Below are 18060 nucleotides of genomic sequence, written 5' to 3'. Positions count from 1 at the left end.
GTCGCCTCACAGCAAGCAGGTTACTGGTTTGGACCCAGGGTGGGGTAGCCCGTCTGTGTGGAATTTCCATAGGCCCGTTTCCACCGCAGGAACTTCGGGGTAATTTTACGGGGCCGGCGCCATTGGTGCGTGTCTCCACCACAGGAACCACCCCCGAAGGACAGAGTTCCGGAACCCCAGAGTAGGTACTCAGAACGGCCCCGAGAAACTCCTGGCTGTGGCTTGGGGATTACTTGGTGCTGATTGGATATACTCAAGGCGGGATGTGACGTTTTGTAAATAACAACATGGTTATCGTAGATTAGCTAGGCTAACCGTTAGCTGTTAGCGGTGTCTGTAATAACTCAATAAACGGTCCGTGAAAAAAAATATTTTTTCCAGCGGATATCTTAACTACAACATGACTGAGCTAGCAAAGCAGTTTTGTGTTGCCATGTGTGGTATTTATTCAGTTTTGGGAAATCACGATGTCTAGAAAACATCAGCTGACAGGGACAGCTAAGCAAAGCTAACACCAGGACGTCATCTGTTAAAAGCCTCCCGTTGTCGGATACGACATGAAACTACTCCAGTTAGCTCATTCATGTTGTAACTAAGACATCTGCTGGAAAAAAAAATTTTTTCACGGACCGTGACCGGAGTTATTACAGACGCCGCTAACGGCGTCCCTATGCCCCTACGTCGCCCCGGTCAAAATGGTTGTGTAACGATTACGTCCTGTAGTAGTTCCTGCCCCCCAAATAGTACCAGGAACTTCTTCAGTGGAAACGGGCCTCATGTTGTCAGCGTGGGTTTTCTCCAGGTACTCCAGCTTCCTCCCACAGTCCAAAGACAGGCAAGTTAACTGGTGACTCTAAATTGTCCGTAGGTGAGAATGTGAGTGTGAATGGTTGTCTGTCTCTATGTGTCAGCCCTGTGATAGTCTGGTGACCTGTCCAGGGTGTACCCCGCCTATCACTCGATGTCATCTAGGATAGGCTCCACCCCTCCACAACCCCCAACAGGATAAGCAGTTACAGAAAATGAATGAATGAATGAGGAATGACATGTATGACATGTGCAGATTTGACGATTTGATCTGATCTGCAGCCTCTATGCTTAACCTCTGATTAAGTTAGGCAGCTACCTTAATCATAGTAAATATTAACTTTTATTATCTTTTGTTAATATTTTACTCAGCTGTTTTATGGTTGGGGGAAATACTGCCTTCTTGGTCGATAGAAACCAACATTGACATTTGATAGATGATGGAAGACAAACTGCAGTCTCTGGTGTTTGTAGTGAAATCACACACCAGTAGTGCTTTAACGATTTGTGTATTTGTGCGTATTCCAACCTTCACAGCCCAGTGAACGCACACAGAAAGCATGGTATGTAGATTGATGTGCATAAAGCGGAACCAAATTTCACAAGTACTGCCAAATTTCTATCTTTACAGCGTTAGCAACATGCGCTGAGGTTAGCACAACAAGCTGATTGGGATGTGACATGGTCACAGTATAGGGAACGCAAATGAAATGCCAGAGCTCGAGCTCTGGTCAGCTACAACGAAGAGAGAGTGTGTTAAAGATGAGGAAAGTGTGTAAGCGCTACTCCCGTGTGGTCTGCAAGTGGAAAATGCTACACACATTCAACAGCATCACCCAGATGTGCCAATAACTGGGACATAGGGCTGGACAATATGTTGGTATTATACTGACATCATGATATGACACTAGATATCGTCTTAGGATTCGGATATGGAAATTAAAGTGTTGTCCTTTTTTTTTAATTTAAAGGCTGCATTATAATGAAGTGATGTAATTTTTTTTTTTATTTTTTTTTTTTATTAGTCTATGTATTTTGGTATTTTCAGTGTCATACTAAAAGAGATGCTTTTCAGTTTATAGCCTGTTTTGACCTGTTGTCTTTTGGGAAAGTGTTGGTTCGGTGTTAGTACAGTACATTACAGAGGTGCTGGAAATGTTCTTTATTTTTATAATATTAATAGTTTACCAAACTGTTTCCTAAGTCCACAGCAAGAGGATTTTGTCTGTCTTTGGCACCTACACTGCTATCTGTTCAAAACAAATAAAAGGAAAGGGATCCTTTTGCATTTCTTTCTTCTTGTATTCGCTGTTCAGGATTCACACTAAAGCATCACTCCAAAACCAGGGTATGAACCAAACCATGACTTTTGTGTACCATTACACCTCAACACACAAGAAAATTCAAGATCGGGTTGAATTCATATTAAGAAAATGAATAAAAACAACATTTAGTCAATAAAATTTGCTTCAAGCAGTTTGAAATGATATTAGGTTAAATTTAACATGTTTAAAAGATGTATTAATTACATTTTCACCCATTTTGGAGGGAAAACTATAAACCATAATATACTGAGTATAATAAATAGAAGGAAGCGTATGGATTTTACCATCTAAACTATAAAAATCCGAAGAGAGTCAGGGAGATGTGAAGTGAGGGAGAGAGAAGACAGAAGCAAAGCAGGGTGATGAGCGTAGATACTGTAGCAGCGCTGTCTTTAGGAAACAGAACAGCGGTATGTGTTGCCGAGAAAGGCTAAGGTCAAAAACAGAGCCCTGCATTGATTCCACATATGTGGTAAGGTCAAAAACTATCATGGGACCTTTGCCCCTGGGCAGTTTCCAATCATTCTGTTTCTCATAATCTGTGGAAAACTTGCCTGTTTTTCACAGTTCAATGACCACTCAGCTCTGCAGCAATTACAGTGCCCTCTTTGCACCCAGACAGTTCAATGCCATGTACAAGTGATCTAATGTGATTTAGTTTTCCCATTGCTCTGAGCACACTGAATGTTTTCAACTACTGTGTAGGATGATTATATTCACATTGAATTGATTGGATGTAGATAACCTAATGAAGAGGTGTAGAAGAAGATAATAAAAATGCCTTTAACATAGAGACAGCTCCCTAAGGAACTGTACAGTGTTTTAAGAGCTTAAATGGCTTGTTGTGTAACCAAATCAGCTAAATCTGAGCTTCATAGAAACTAGCACACAGTGAAACGTAGCTGATAGGTTGTGGTTAAAAACTCACAAGAATAAAGTTCTCTTGATGTCAAGATGACTGATACATGTCCTGTAGATTGTTGAATGTGTTAACAGTCAGCTGGCAACCCATTACGGTGGCCCCCTTCTGCACACAATACTCAATTGATAAACCCCAGGGGCCATGTGAAGATGACTTAGTGGGTCAAATGCAGCCTGCAGTTATCGCAGATAGTGAAAGAGATGCACTAACACACACACTCACACACATACACAACGTGCAGCACATTCACAAAGTGGAAACAGACGGTGCTAAAAATAAACCATCTGAAATATTTAACTTACTGACCCAGAAAACAGCCTCAGTGTAATATGTTTGCACAAGCAGAGGACACCACGGCGACAGAGCCATGATATCATTAGGACTGACAGTAACTCTTAATAAAATGTTACATACTGTACTGTCCGCTGCAGGTTAGTGCATCATACTTACACAGAAATGAAGCACGTGTGTCGTAGTTGTTTAGTCAGTTATATAAGGTTGATATAAAACCATGCAAAGAGTGATTAAATCAGGTCACTTGGCATCATATTTCCTCAGAGAGGCACTCGAGCAATTTCGTACTGCACTTAAAAAAAGTCACATGAGACAGATCAAGAAAAACAGAGTTGTAAAAAAAATGTAAGTAACAAAATCTGCCATGGGACAATCTCCAAAAACACAGGATCCTACAGTTCCCATAATGCAACCAATAGCACCAAGTGCAAGGACCTTATAACTTAGAAAGATCTTGGGACCTATCTTACACCAGGCACAAAGGTGCACGGTAGGGCTGGGCAATATGGACAAAAATTCATATCCCGGTGTTTTCAGGCTGAATGGCGATACACGATATATATCCTGGTATTTTCCATGAAGTGGGCTACATGTTCAGTTGCAAGCTGATCCATGGGTGAAGTCCCCTATTATTTTGCTGCATGTGTTTTTCCAAGTAAAAGAAGTTTACCTGTTGGAGGTGAGCTGTTTGTAGAGGTGCAGTAAGAGCCTTTTGTCTGCAGCTCTTCATTAACATCTCACTGTTTCTGCTCTTCCTTCCTGCCGTATTATTACACTTGTCTTAATTGAAGAAAAGTCGCTAATTAAGTTCCGCTAGTTCAGTAATGAACATATTAGTCCCGTTATTTTGCTTTGTAAAAACTTTTATTGTGAAGCAGCAAAATACAGAAATGCTGACTTTTCGAGCAGCAACTTCACACAACTTCTAATCCGGCTGATAGCGAACATGAAACAGTAAAATAAAACAGATATCTAAAGTAAAACAGGACGCAGGAGAGAAACTAAACTGCAAACCACAGAGATTCAGTTAGAAGCCACAGATGTACTGAGAGCTGAACACACAGACTTTTAAAAATGCCTTTCTCTCTGGTCTCCTGCAGACAGAAGTGAGTAGAGTCTCACATCACACACGGCTTGTTTGAGGGGGAGAAAAAAGCTAATCGGGGGAAACCACTGCTACCCACTTAAGTGCGGGCAGCCTGGCCTTTGGCCCTACTCCGGAGAAGGAGTAGGTGCGCAGCTCGGCGTAACACTGAGCAAATCGGCGCAACATGGCTTTACTGGGCGCGGCTAAAAGTTACAGAGGAAAAGGCCCACAGTATTGTACGTGTGCTACTGCAGTAACTTCATTCATCTCAGGCTGATTTAGCATAGCTTGTGCAACATATAAACCGATGTCACACCGTAGACTAATGAACAGACAGCTATAGATTGTTTAAATACAGCCCTCAGAGTCTGTACTTAGTCTTAGAGTCTTTGAGGCTGTAATTATGCTGCGCTCAAATGGAGCTCGTGTTTACAACATGAGAAGTTGTGTAGATGAAGTCGTGAACTTGGAGCTCTCACAAAATTTCCACTTACGAAGCTGTGAATACCACAAGAGGGCAGTGTTCATGTGGAGTCTTCTTGTGAATACAGCCAACACACCCCCATTTGAACGCAGCATTAGGGACAATGGTGCTTTGAGATAAATGCTAATGTCAGAATGCAACATGCTCACACTGACAATGTTAGCATGCTGACATTTAGCAGGTGTAATATTAACCATGTTCACCGTCATAACTGAGGCTATCATAATTCTAGCATTTGCTATGTTAGTAATAAATACAAAGTACAGCTGAGACTGATTCATTGTCATTTGTTTTGCTGGTATTTAATCATAAACCAAAGTATTGGATATATGAAAATGTTGAATCCATTTCAACACTAAAGGAAAAGTCAGAGTGTCACCAAAGTTATTACAATTCACCGTGGGGCAGACATGCATTTGTGTACCAAATTTCATGGCAATCCATCCAATAGTTGTTGAGGTATTTTGCTTAAAACCACAAATGATAACCTCATCATGGCGCCTGAGAGAAACATTCAGGGGATCACCAAAGTCAGGTGGCCTCATCATCTGGGAATTATTAATATCTGTACAGAATTTCATAACCATCCACCAAACAGTTGTTGAGATATTTTTGTCTGGACCCAAGTGCTGGACCGACCGACTAGCAGACTGACATTACCATCCCTAGAGCCATGGCTAAAACTAACAAAATATATTTTCAGCCCTCCCTGCCACAGGTAAGACCTATGAAATGATTTTAAAATGATTCATGATGGCACATCTTGGTCTGATCTCCCTTCAAAAGCATCTTTAATCTCACTGGGCCTGTCCTGAGAAAGTTCATTAGAAGAATCAAATCAAATGAAGTGTGAGTCAAAGTTCCTCAGTGACCCCAGACGTGTCCTTCTTAGGCTGGTCAGGTTGACGAAGAGCAGACGATGATTGGCATGGCCTCCTGTCCTGCTTGCAGCTAAACAGCCATGTCCATATTCAGCAATGATATTGGCCTCTAACCCCCAGTCCAGATGCCATTACCATTTTAGAGCGTCCAGGCTGGTGCACAACACTATCAATATTAATGTTCTGTGACTGAGGCGGCTTTGGAAGAACTTTCTCCCACATCAATATTGATGGTGTTGCCATACATTGGAGTCGGGGCCCTCTTTAAGGATTTATAAGAGGAACGCTGGTGGGGGGTGGTGTCTGTGTGCGAAAGGGGCCAATGCCATTTTTGGTCTGCACCTCAATGATGTACATTTTCCTGCCGTTCAGAGCAATTTCCGTGGGAGAGGGGTGACTCCAACCCATGCTTGATGAGATCTGAGTGGAGAAGGGTTGTGCCGAGACAGATCCAATTCCCTTGCAATGCTTTGCCGGAGATGATAGTTATGGAAAAATGAACGTTTCATTTCAGGGGATCTGGGAATGCTAAATGGGGGTCTGTTGATTCTGGAGAAGGGGGTATTGCTTTTGGGACATCTTCACAAACAGTCCACTGTTGGGGCCACACACGTAGACACAGATCCAATTCATTACAATATTAGCTTTGGAGCTGCATCGCTCTATATATCATGTGTCGAGAGGGCGCGCTTGGTAAAGGGTTTCAGGCCCGGCTCTTTTGTCATGCATTCAAATATAAATCATGCGGCCAGAGGAAAAAAGAAGAGGAAATTAATGAAACTCAAAATGAACTTTGGCTTTGTCTTGTTCTCATAAACCATTTGGTGGTTGAGATTTTCAGCTGCATTTGTCATGCTACATAAAAGATTATGGGTTGTAGGAGCCATGGAGAGCTAAAGAAGGGCTGAGTGCTTTGTAATGCGGTGACACGGCAGCAAAAGATATGAAAATGACTACTTAACTAAAGCCACTGAATATCACTCACTAATAAATCACATATCGTTGAGCTTTTTCTTTTTACAAGAATGGATTGCAGAAGTTCTGCTAATATGGATTATTATCATTGTTAATTAAAGCAGTATTAACCGTTTTTTTGGCCACTTGGAAACAGCAAAACAAGCTGTAAATACAACACTGACCTACCACATAATAGAGTGGAAGATAATAGATAAATAAACTTTATTGTCTGTCCCAACAGTGACAGAAATTCTCAACAATACATGATTCACATGTTAAACACATTTACAACAAATTTTAAAAAGGGACTGTTAAAACAGGAGATGTGGAAAGAGTGGAGGAGGGGGTGAGAAGGGTCCCCTGTGATTAGGGTGGCTTTCCTCATCACTGAGCAGTTATAAAGTTCAGACAGAGGAGTTTGGGGTGAGTTTTGTGTGGTGGTGAGTGAGCTGTACCAGGATGAAATTTTATAGGTGAGAATGGATTCAATGTAGGGCTGGGCGGTATGACCTAAAATTCATTTCACGGTATAAATCGAATCCCTTCACGGTAACGGTATATATCGCGGTATAAATTTAAGTGTAAAAGTTATAATAGAAGTGTTTCTGAATGGGTTTTGTAGTCCCTTAGCAAAGCTAAATTGACCAAAAAAAAACAACAACAACAAAAGCAAAGATATAATGTATTTTTTAGAGCATTTATTGTGCAGAATGCAGATCTCAAAACTCAAAATTAAAACCCAGCACTCTATGGTGCAAAATGTCCCCTGGGATCTATATCAAAAGGTAATTTCCTTCTTCCAGCAAAATCCTAAATGACTGAGTTGTGTTTTTTCCACCTGGACCTTTATGCTCTGCAATTTCTCCTCTAATCATCAGGCTGTAACCTGTGACAGGCTGCTATGATACCACAACTATCACACATTCACATATGGAGTTTTTTGTGGAGCCCCTAGCGTCACATAGGCTTACATTACCAAAGGTTTATGACAAACTCTCTTGCCGAAAACTAGTCTAGGTCTAGTCTCCAACAACTCCTGAGAACGTCATCTGGGACATTCACAAACATTCTAAGGGCTCATGTTCAACGTTAAATACAGAGACGGTAACAGGAGCTCTCTGTTTGTACTCTGCATTTATTTCATCAGTATCTGTGCACATGTTATGAGAGCTTATGGATGCAGAAGACACAGAGCAGTAACACCGGAGATCGTGGCGGGAGGGTAGCATAGTTACAGCAAGATACAACCATAGGAGATGAGAAATTTTAATAATGACAGAACGTATTGGTAATATAGTGAAAATAATTCTCCGTCCACACGTTGGGATGTATGGCTGCACAGACCATTGTGTCTGCAACGCTGACCTCCATTTGAAGGTACAATATTACGATCTCCTCCACCGTTGCCTCCTTTGTTGTTTTGTGAAACTTTTGACTGTACACTCTAGCGCCATCTGTTGGCTGTATCAATGCCATCATAAAGGACGGATGGAAGTATAACGGCAGAGCCGTTTACAACGTTTGAAACAGACGTATCTATTTTCGTACGTAAAAGTAGTATAACTGAGGCTCAAGAGTATTCTCGGGCTCTGCCAATATGTATACAGATATTTTTTAAGACATATATTTTCTTCTATGTGGATGCTCATTGTTGCTTTCAATATAACAACATCAATGGTGGACTACAGGTTTGCTAATGTTTTGTTAGCACTGTTTGTTTAAGGTCTACTTTACTTTGGTTAAGGTCATGTGCACAGAATTATTTTTTAAAACAGAAGATGAGTAGACTATCATTTTCAAAAGTATCTGTATACATGTAGACAGGTCCTCAGAGAACTCCTAACTTATCTAATAAATTTCTCACAAGGAGTCCCATAGCTTAGAAGGGCTTTATGAAAATAATCAAAGCAACTCTGAGCAAGGAAGGGACAGAAACTTTTACCTTAGTGAGGTGGTGTGGTTAACCCTGCTGCTAGGTATGATGCATTCTTTAAAAGATGTGATTGGTTGTCCTTTTGTGTGAACACCAAGTAAAAATGAAAGAGTGTGATCACTCTGCTGATGGAAAGTCGAGACGGCCCCAAGTCATCACTACTGCACCGTTGCATTTTGCCAGTTGCCAAATATCTTAGTGTTGTGATCATTTTATTTCTGTTGTCATACCATTATTGCGTCGGGTGAGAGATGTGAGCGCATCTCTCATGAGATCCACAACAAACATTATCTCGACACCATCTAATCTGTAGTGTTTCATTAACTCGCTGTCATTCAGCTTTTGGAGAATATTTCTCCAACCTCTTTGTCTTTCTACTATTTTTTCCTCTGATTAAAAATCCTCCAACAGTTTTTCTCCTCAAGGGGTCTCTTAAGGGCTTAGACACTCTGTGAATCATTTCTATCTTTAATTTTAATTCTAAGGAAATGTCATGATACAAACAATTTTCTTAGAATTTCGTCACCTAGAGCAACTCTTTGTACAAGGATGCTTTGTGAGTACGGCCCCTGGCTCTTTGGCTGCTCAATGCTCCACTATGTTCAGCAGCTAGCTAATAACTTTTCTGTTAGTTATTAAGCACTGGGTAAGTAGCATAATGTAGGTTTTAGAAATTTTTTTGCTTAATACAGCTGCCTGCTGCAGCTGATATGACGCTATAAGAGCGATGAGAGTGAAACTTAACTAGAGGTCGACAGATATTGGATTTTTAAAGGCTGATATAATAATGAAAGTATAGCACTGCAAATTAGCTTAACATCTAAGTCAAAGTACTAAATAACTGAATAAATAAATAAATCTGGAACTAAACATCAACTAACTGTGAAAAAAATTAGGTGGGATTTTTTTTTCGGTGCTATTATTTTTCCATAAAGTCAACCTTAGATTCTCCAATACACAGTGATGTTACCTTGACTTCATGTGTGGAACATCCATGCAAAACAGTGATCGGCGATGCATTCCTGTTACTTTTATCTGAAATCGGCATTTCAATGACTTGAGTATTTTTTAATAGGTAATTAAAATTCAACTGTAATTTGAAAGATGTTTTAAAGTGGATTAATTTCATGTTTTCTACATACTCCAATAAATTCTCAATGAAAAAACAACAACACTAGAAGCACTAGAGGGTGGGCTTTTATTTTGAAATGAAGGCTTTTAATTTGTAACAATAAGTGGCGGCATTCACTTAGTCACAAACTGGCAGACTATAATAGCTAATATTGCTACGGTGCTGGACCAGTTGTTGCAACTGAGCCCAAAACATACGTAAATACCGTAAAACTTCAGTTAAAAGCCTCGACTCAATTAAACACCCAGTCCTTTTTACTTGCCAGGTGTGGCTACACATTTTGACAAATAAACGCCTGTCTCGATTAGACGCCTGTTCTGGTTGCCAAACAGTTAATTTTTTTATAGAAGTTCTTCAGATTTATAAAACGTCAAATTATGTGTTCATCCCTTGATTACCCTGTCATTCATATTCCTTCAGTCCGTAAGGGTCCTCAGATCAAAAGAATCAAAAGGGTTTTTCATAAAAATGAATCTAAGTTGTGAGTATTGTTTTAACAGGATAAAATTGTGTCGTGTCGGTATGCTGGGGGTCGTAATCCTCTGTCTGAGTTAGATCAGATGAATCACTCATAACTGATATGTTATCCAAAGCCTTATCTTTAAACAAGTAATACTCATACTGGTTTAAATAATAAATTGGTTGCATTTCCTGATCTTAGCTGATTAACAGTTGTGTCAAAATAATTAAAGGTCTGTCACATAGAGACACATGTCCCAAATATAGGCCTGTTGATTTCAGTGATTGAAGCAAATAATAGCCTGGGATATTAATTGAAGTTTTACAGTACATTTAAATGAAGAAGAGTACACTGATCATTTAACACAACCCTCCTCTCCTTAGCTCTGGTCGTTGACTTGCGTTCCTGCGTGACTGGTGGAGGCGGCACAGCCATCGGCCACTATTGCTATGGGCAAAGTCCACTGATGGTGTTAGTTTATAAAACGTCCTATCGGCACCGATTATCAGCCAAAAGGATAAATCGGTCGATTTCTGTAACAACATAGTTACAGTAAGTTAACAAAAAAAAAAAAAAAAAAAAGAACTGCAAGTTATAGTGCAGCTAGTATTTTTTATCATTAATTATTATATTTATTATTAATTTTATTTTTTTATTATTAAAAATGTCAAAAAATAATTATATTTCATTTAGGTGTCATTTTTGAGTTATTTAGTCTGACTAATATTTGTAAAAAAAAATTAATATACACTGTAAAGAAACAGACACTTTAATGCTTGTTCCTACCAGATAAATGATTGAAACAATCATAATAAATTTAATAAATGCTGTTTTTTCTAGAAAGTCGACTAATCAACTAATTTTTTAAAGTCCCTGACTGCAGTGATTCCAGCCACCTGCCACCACAGTGACTCTCACAGATGTGCTTTTTCCCCCAGCTGAGCAGAAAGTCTCCATAGTCAGTCTGTTTAACATTTAGATAGAATCAAGCAACAACAGCCTCATCACATCTCATCAGGTTATTGATCCTTCAAAGACCAGTGTCAGTGTCAAGCATCCAGCGTCTCTCAGGACAACTGAGAATAAACATGTTACAGAACAGAGAGCCTCGCAGCTCTGACAAGACAAGGGTCACCGATACAACTGTCCAGCCTCCCCCGCCCTCCTCGTCACTTAATGCTCTGTTACATTTTGATGGTGAGCCAGTAAGTGGGACCTCTTTGGGGAGACAAAGAGTGACCTCAATTCAATCTGACATCCCACCTATCGATCTGGGCCGCCGTATCCCCCAGAGATGGACGTCTAGCTCACCCTTGTACTGCTAACATCCACATTTAACAAACAAGACAAAAACGTGCCTTTTTATTAAACGAAATCCTTTCACATGTCTCGCCTCCTCTGCCCAAGTCTAAATTACACACACGGCGACCTGCTTTCACGGGCCTTTCCTCCTCCCACGTAGGGCACTGTTCATCTTCGGCGGGGCCCTTTTGCTAAATTGAAAGTGTGTCATAACATATAGAGGAGGTGTCTGGCTTAAATGCATGTGACTGCCGCCGATGTCATCTCTGTCAAAAGGAGCAGCCCTTGTATTTTTAACAGGGGGACTGCGACATGGACCCGGGACAATTACTGTCAGAGCACACGGGGTGATGAATCTGCTGCCTTATTGTGTTTGTCATCTCGACCTCTGGCTGGGACCTGATTGGTATGGTCGCCTACCTACAGACGGCTCAGATGGATGCATTGTTTCTGTCCTGCATGTGTAAATGTGTGCATCATAGCACTACGCTGCAGCCTAATTGACCCTTGCTTGGTTTGGTGAAGTACTCATTTGTCACGGGGTGAAATATGGATGTCAAAAAATGCGTCATCCATTTAGAAACAAATACAACACCTACGCTTGCAACATGATTGGCAGCATACATTTTGTGTATTGTCTTTGGATGTAACTTTGGCTTTCAAGGGTATACCCATTTTTTTTAAAAGCTGCTTTTCAGTCAGAACTTCTGTCCCCATAAAATTGTTGTTTTCTGAAAATATGTTTCCACAAATAGAAAGTGTACAAACACATTAGGGCTGGGACAATCTCCCGATTCAATACTATTAGGATACTTGAGCACTGATTCAATATGTATTATGATTTTTTGGTATTGCCATTTGATATTATGACTATTTTTGTTTGTGTAGACCATGAGAAAAAATAGATAATGCACTTAGACTGTACAATATCACGTCAGTCAGTCTCTCTGACTTTCAGCATCATATACTGCATAGAAAAGTGGTAAATAAACTAATAGCTATTCCTGTGGTCTTCTTTTTTAACAATTTTATTCCAGTTAAGCACTTACTGACCTCTGTGAATGGTGCTACAATAAATATACTTTACTTACTTACTAAAAATGTATATTACATTTACATTAAAATAAATTAAAAAATATACACTTTTAAGAATACTTAAACAGCTACACTTAGCTCTCCCTGCTCATCAAGCTTGCAGTGTGTCCCATATATTGATTTATTTGTGGCGGCTGCCCTCGCCCTCCTCTCGCCACCTCACTGTTTATCAGACCACAAAGCACATAAGAATTAGCTAGCTAGCCTCCACACAGTCCCTCCGCCTCGCCCCACTGCTAGTTGACTATTCACCGGGAGGAGAGCAATGGGAACTCCAGAGATGGTCTCAGTGGCAGCTACAGCAACTCAAATTTAACCAGAGGAAACTCCCCAGCGCTGTGATTCACAGCAGTCTAATCAGTGTAACAGCAGCAACAGAAAGTCTGCTGATCAATGGATGACAGGAGCAGCTGCTGCAGAGGAAAACTTTTAGACCCAGTGCAACAGTAAACAGTAAAGTATCATGGTAAAGTGTCACGGGTGTAATGGTATTTATATATTCCAACATCAAAACATGGCAGCAGATGTTATAATCACAGCGGGCCGGCCACAAATAAATCAACATAAATGAATGTGTGGGAAACCCTGATATGACTTCACGTTACTAGTAGATTACCATGGTATAGGCTGTAACTTCTTCCCACCTCTACATGTAAAATATACTGATTCAGGCGTTAAAAAGCTGATTAAATAAATGTTAAAGGAAAATCGCAATACTTAAGTGAACCAAATTTTTTCCAACCCCTAAGGAAAATGGAGAAACAACCCCAAATTAGCAGCTGTTTACACCAGAGTTCCTCTTAATATGTTCATAAACAAGAAATAGTTAAAGCAGCAGCAACTAATGAGGGATACTTACAAATCACACCTTCATAAAAGAGTTTTCGCCCTATCTGTGGTATTATGTTTTTTTAATAATTTCTTCTTAATCTGTTTGCTCTTTTTTTTTTTTTAGAAAACTAAATAAATACAGGCTGTTGCAGCAAAGCATGAAATCTGCACTAAGTTCCTGCATGTTAGTGTCCAATGTATATCTGCAATAACAACCCCATATTTTTAATATGTAAAGTAATTTGCCCTCAAAGAAATAACCTGTAATTGCTGCACCTGGTTCTGATATTTACTGGCTCTGATTTGTATCTTGAAGCAACGTGTTTGGCTTTTATGGTTTATGCTGAGCCCAGTGTTTGCCATAAATGGCAGGTGTGCAAAATTGAAGTGCAAAAGTAATTCAGCTCCTGCCATTCAAAGGAGCTGTGTCAGTTTGATTTACCTGTACACATAAACATGCACTCACACACACACAGGCATGCACACACACACACACACACACACACACACACCTTTGGGCCACATGTGTTTTTTATATTCATATGGTGAAGGAAAGAAAAAAAAATGTGCGCCTCCAAAATGGAGGTTGAGGGGTCATGGTGTTTGGCCAGGAGTGACAGCTCTGAAAATGAAGGCATAAGTCAATCGGCTACTCTTCATACACACACACACACACACAGGCGGGATGGCGGTGGGCGGGTAGGACAGAGGGTGGGGATTGAGGGATTGGGGGAGGTAGTTGGAGGAGGGGAGGCTGGGTGTAAGGGGCACAAGGTTACCATGTGGGGGGAGTGCATTCTGTGTGTGTGTGAGTGCGTATGTGTGTGGTGAGAGAGAGGGAACTTGACATCATGTTTGAGAGTCTAGATGCAAAAACTTGGTCGTGTCTATGTTCCTGTCTTTTCCTTCAGTCTCTGTCTGACTGTGAACACTGAGAGCTACCAGCAGCTATATTTACCCAAACTTGAACATACAGCTATGCGCACACACACATATACACACACACACACACACACACACACACAGTGACACGCCTTGAACCCAAAGGTCAAAGACCATGTGTGTTCTTTCTCTTCTGTCTCCCCCAGCACACACACACACACACACACACACACACACACACACACACACACACACACACACACAGGGCCATGATGGTGTTTGCTTACTTTCTGTCACGCACCACGCAGGCCTGTATCAACATTTGGGCTGCATCCCAGCATGAGTGCGGGGCAACCCCCACTTTGCTTAGAATCACTGATGGATCCACAGTATTGATTGGCACATGTGCTTTTCTGCATCACTGAATCAAAGTGCTCCTCTGAAAAGAAACATCTGCAGGCGAGCATTAAAATTATTTATCCCTGATGATCTGAGGTGAAAGTGCTGTGAATCAGTTCTTACCAGAGACCTCTGCTGCATGTCATTCCCATTTTTCTCCCAACTTCCCTCATTTCCTGTCTTTCTCAATACTGTCAACTATCCAATAAAAGCAAAAATGACATGAAATATTTATGATTAAATAGTGCAACACTGTCTTAGCCTATCAAGCGAGCACAGATTTTAAAGGAGCAGTCCACAGATTTTATCAGTGTATCATGAGATGTTCTACTCAACCTGTGAAAACAGCTGAATGATATCTTTGGTGACTCTGCGTGGAGCTTTCTAATGTCTGAACAGGCATGGAACAACCACAAGAATAATTTACTCAAGTAAAATTACTTGAGTAAAAGTACTCAGATAAAAGCAGAAAAATAGGTAAGTTAAAATGTACTTTAAGTAAATGTTTCTGTGTTACATTCATAAACATGCCAACTGTAAACTGTCCACTGAGTGTCTGATGTCTTACTACAGCAGTGGATGAAATATGTAGATCTTTTACTTGAGTACAAATATCAATGCAAAAGTGTAAAAATACTCCAATACAAGTAAAAATATAAGCATCAAAATATATACAACGTATCACAAGTAAAAGTCCTTCTTATGCAGACTGGCCAATTTCAAAAAAATGTATAATGGATGACAAATATGGATGGCATTAATGTGTACTTAAATTTTTTGTCTAAGTTGATAAAGGTATGTATAATTATAATTACTTTATATTCTGTTGGGTAGCTTAATGCATAATAATACATCATAAGTTATTGCTTTATTTCTATTTTAATTCCAAAGCTTGCACAGAAGAAGAAGAGTAACACAAAAAGGAAATACAAAAAGTATTTTAAAAAGTAGGCAAGTACAAGTACAACAAAGCAGTACTATGTACAGTACTAGGGATGCACGATAATATTGCCACGTCATCGGTATCGGGCTTCGGCTGATACTGGCTTTAAAGTGAAATATCTGAATCGGCCAACATGCTGCCAATATGAAGAACAGATATACTTTTTTTTAGAGAGAGACAACTGGTTGCTCTGTATAATCACAGGTAGATCAAAACTTTGTGTCGGGTGCTCATGGAGAAAAGGAAACAACAGGATACACAGAGAGGTGATCCAGACACATAAAACATAGAAAACAAGGACGGCATTACTGAAAAAGCCTTACTTGTAGTGGCTGAATGATTAAAAGAGCCAGCATGTTTCAACCGGTCTTCATCACAGCTTTAAAAACAAGTTTTTACATCTGTTTTACAAATTTCTGAAACCACACAAAGTTAACCAACTCCCTTAGAGAGCAAAAGGCTGTGAATTATTATTTCTCTAAGGGCTTTTGAAACGTTAAAAGAAACTTTCTTTATGAATGCACATAAATCAGATCAGAATCAAATAACAGTACTACACAATTCAAACACAAATAGGCTACATGGTCTTCAACCAGGGTGTTATATAAGTCGGCCTACATAAATGAAAATACACATGAAAATAAAGATAAATCAGGGTACAAGCATACAGATAGAGAGGTATATTCAGCCAGGGGATTCAAAGAATAAAGTTGCATAATTTTCTATGATATATGGATTTATCCATATCAGTATGGGTTATCGGCCAAATGAGTTGTTAAATATCAGCATATCAGATATCGGCAAACAAATCCAGTATGGTGCATCCCTATACAGTACTAGAGTAAATGTATTAGGTCTAGTTACATTCCACAACTGGTACACTAACTTTAAATTCTTAGTTCTTAAATTCTTAGACGGATACCTGCAGCCTGCTGATACCACTTATTATTTATTACATAACCACAAACCACCTTCCTCAGCAGAAACTTAGGCAGAAAAGATTATTAAGTCTAACAGTTACACCACAATGACCAACAATAAATGAAAAGAGCGGTGGTATTAGACTACATTGAGTGAATAACCTGCCGCTTATACAGAAGAATAAAACATCTGCAAGGCAACCAACTATGAACTCAACAGCAGCTGCAGGAGGTGCTTCTCTGTAACAGTTACAGTAAATTAACATCACCATGTTTGTTGTTGTAAGTTACTCACCTCAGTGTCCTGAGCACCATGAAATCCTCCTCATCTGCTCCAGTTAAACTCTTCTGCTCCTTCATTGTTAATCCATAAATATAATCAGTCCACTCTCAGCCTCTCTGTCCCGCTGCACTCCGCAATTTCAAAAGGTTTTCAGAAGTTAGCTTAACTATGGGAGCTTGTTAGCATTTAGCTTGTTAGCTACCAGTTCATCTCAGGTGTGTTTGATTTGGGTCGCCTAGCGTCCTGGCCGGGTGGTGCAAAGGTCCAGTGTGTCGAGTTCAGGGGGATATATGGACAGAAACTGCACATAATATTTGTAAGTATGTTTTAATTCATAATCACCTGACAGTAACAAATGTTGTGTTTTCGTTACCTTAGAATGAGCCGTTAGAGGGACCTCCGCGCCAACCATCGACTGTAAGAAAGGCGCCAACCACATCCGCCATGTTGTATCTACAGTAGCCCAGGATGGACAAACAGAACACAGGCTCTAGATGGGACCATTAACGTTTTCGTAGTTTCGCGTTGGCCACCGTAGTGGCCACGGAAGAAGTTTCAGTTCTGCAGTTTCACCGCTAGATGCCACTAAATCGGACACACTGGACCCAGTGATTTCCCACTATTCTTCTCAGGTAGCTTACTTAAACATAGATTTGTATACAAGTAACCATGTTATATTGTTATTTTATTCTATTCCATTTTTAATATTTGTGTATATGTAGACCTGTATATATGTGGTGTGAAGCGGGTTCACCTTCCAAAATTTTATTTTGTAACAACTCTGTGTTGTAAAATGACAAAGATATGAACCTTGTAATCTTTTGCCAATATAGACATGGCCTTTATTTTATTGCATCCTTGTGTATTTTTTGCAGCGACGTGTACTTGAGTCACATGACTTGGACTTAAGTCAGACTTGTGTCAAGAATTCAATGACTTTAGACTCAACTTGACAAAATAAAACTAAAAACTTGCAACTTGACTTTGACTTTGACTTTAGCACCAATGACTTGTGACTTCACTTGTACTTGGACCATTTCACATGAAAATACTTGATACTTCCCCTCAAACCAAAAGATTAAAAGTATGTTATTTAAAAAGTGTGCCACAAATCAATTATTTT

General features: G+C 39.9%; 1 protein-coding gene across 2 annotated transcripts in view; it reads right to left on the bottom strand.

Moving 5' to 3' along the window:
* Positions 1-17511, bottom strand: part of il21r.1 (interleukin 21 receptor, tandem duplicate 1) — a 78956-nt gene extending 61445 nt beyond the window's left edge. For both annotated transcript variants that reach the window (XM_049582919.1, XM_049582920.1), the window contains exons 1-2: positions 17311-17511; positions 16950-17238 (exon numbers count right to left, since the gene is read on the bottom strand). The gene's annotated coding sequence lies outside the window, so the exon portion shown is untranslated. The remainder of the gene's footprint in view (positions 1-16949; positions 17239-17310) is intronic.
* Between the last annotated feature and the right edge of the window lie 549 nt (positions 17512-18060).

The sequence above is a fragment of the Epinephelus fuscoguttatus genome, linkage group LG8, assembly GCF_011397635.1.
Source record: "Epinephelus fuscoguttatus linkage group LG8, E.fuscoguttatus.final_Chr_v1".
Classification (NCBI taxonomy): domain Eukaryota; kingdom Metazoa; phylum Chordata; class Actinopteri; order Perciformes; family Serranidae; genus Epinephelus; species Epinephelus fuscoguttatus.
Note: the sequence above shows the minus strand (reverse complement) of the source record. Positions and strands in the feature narration are given on the sequence as shown.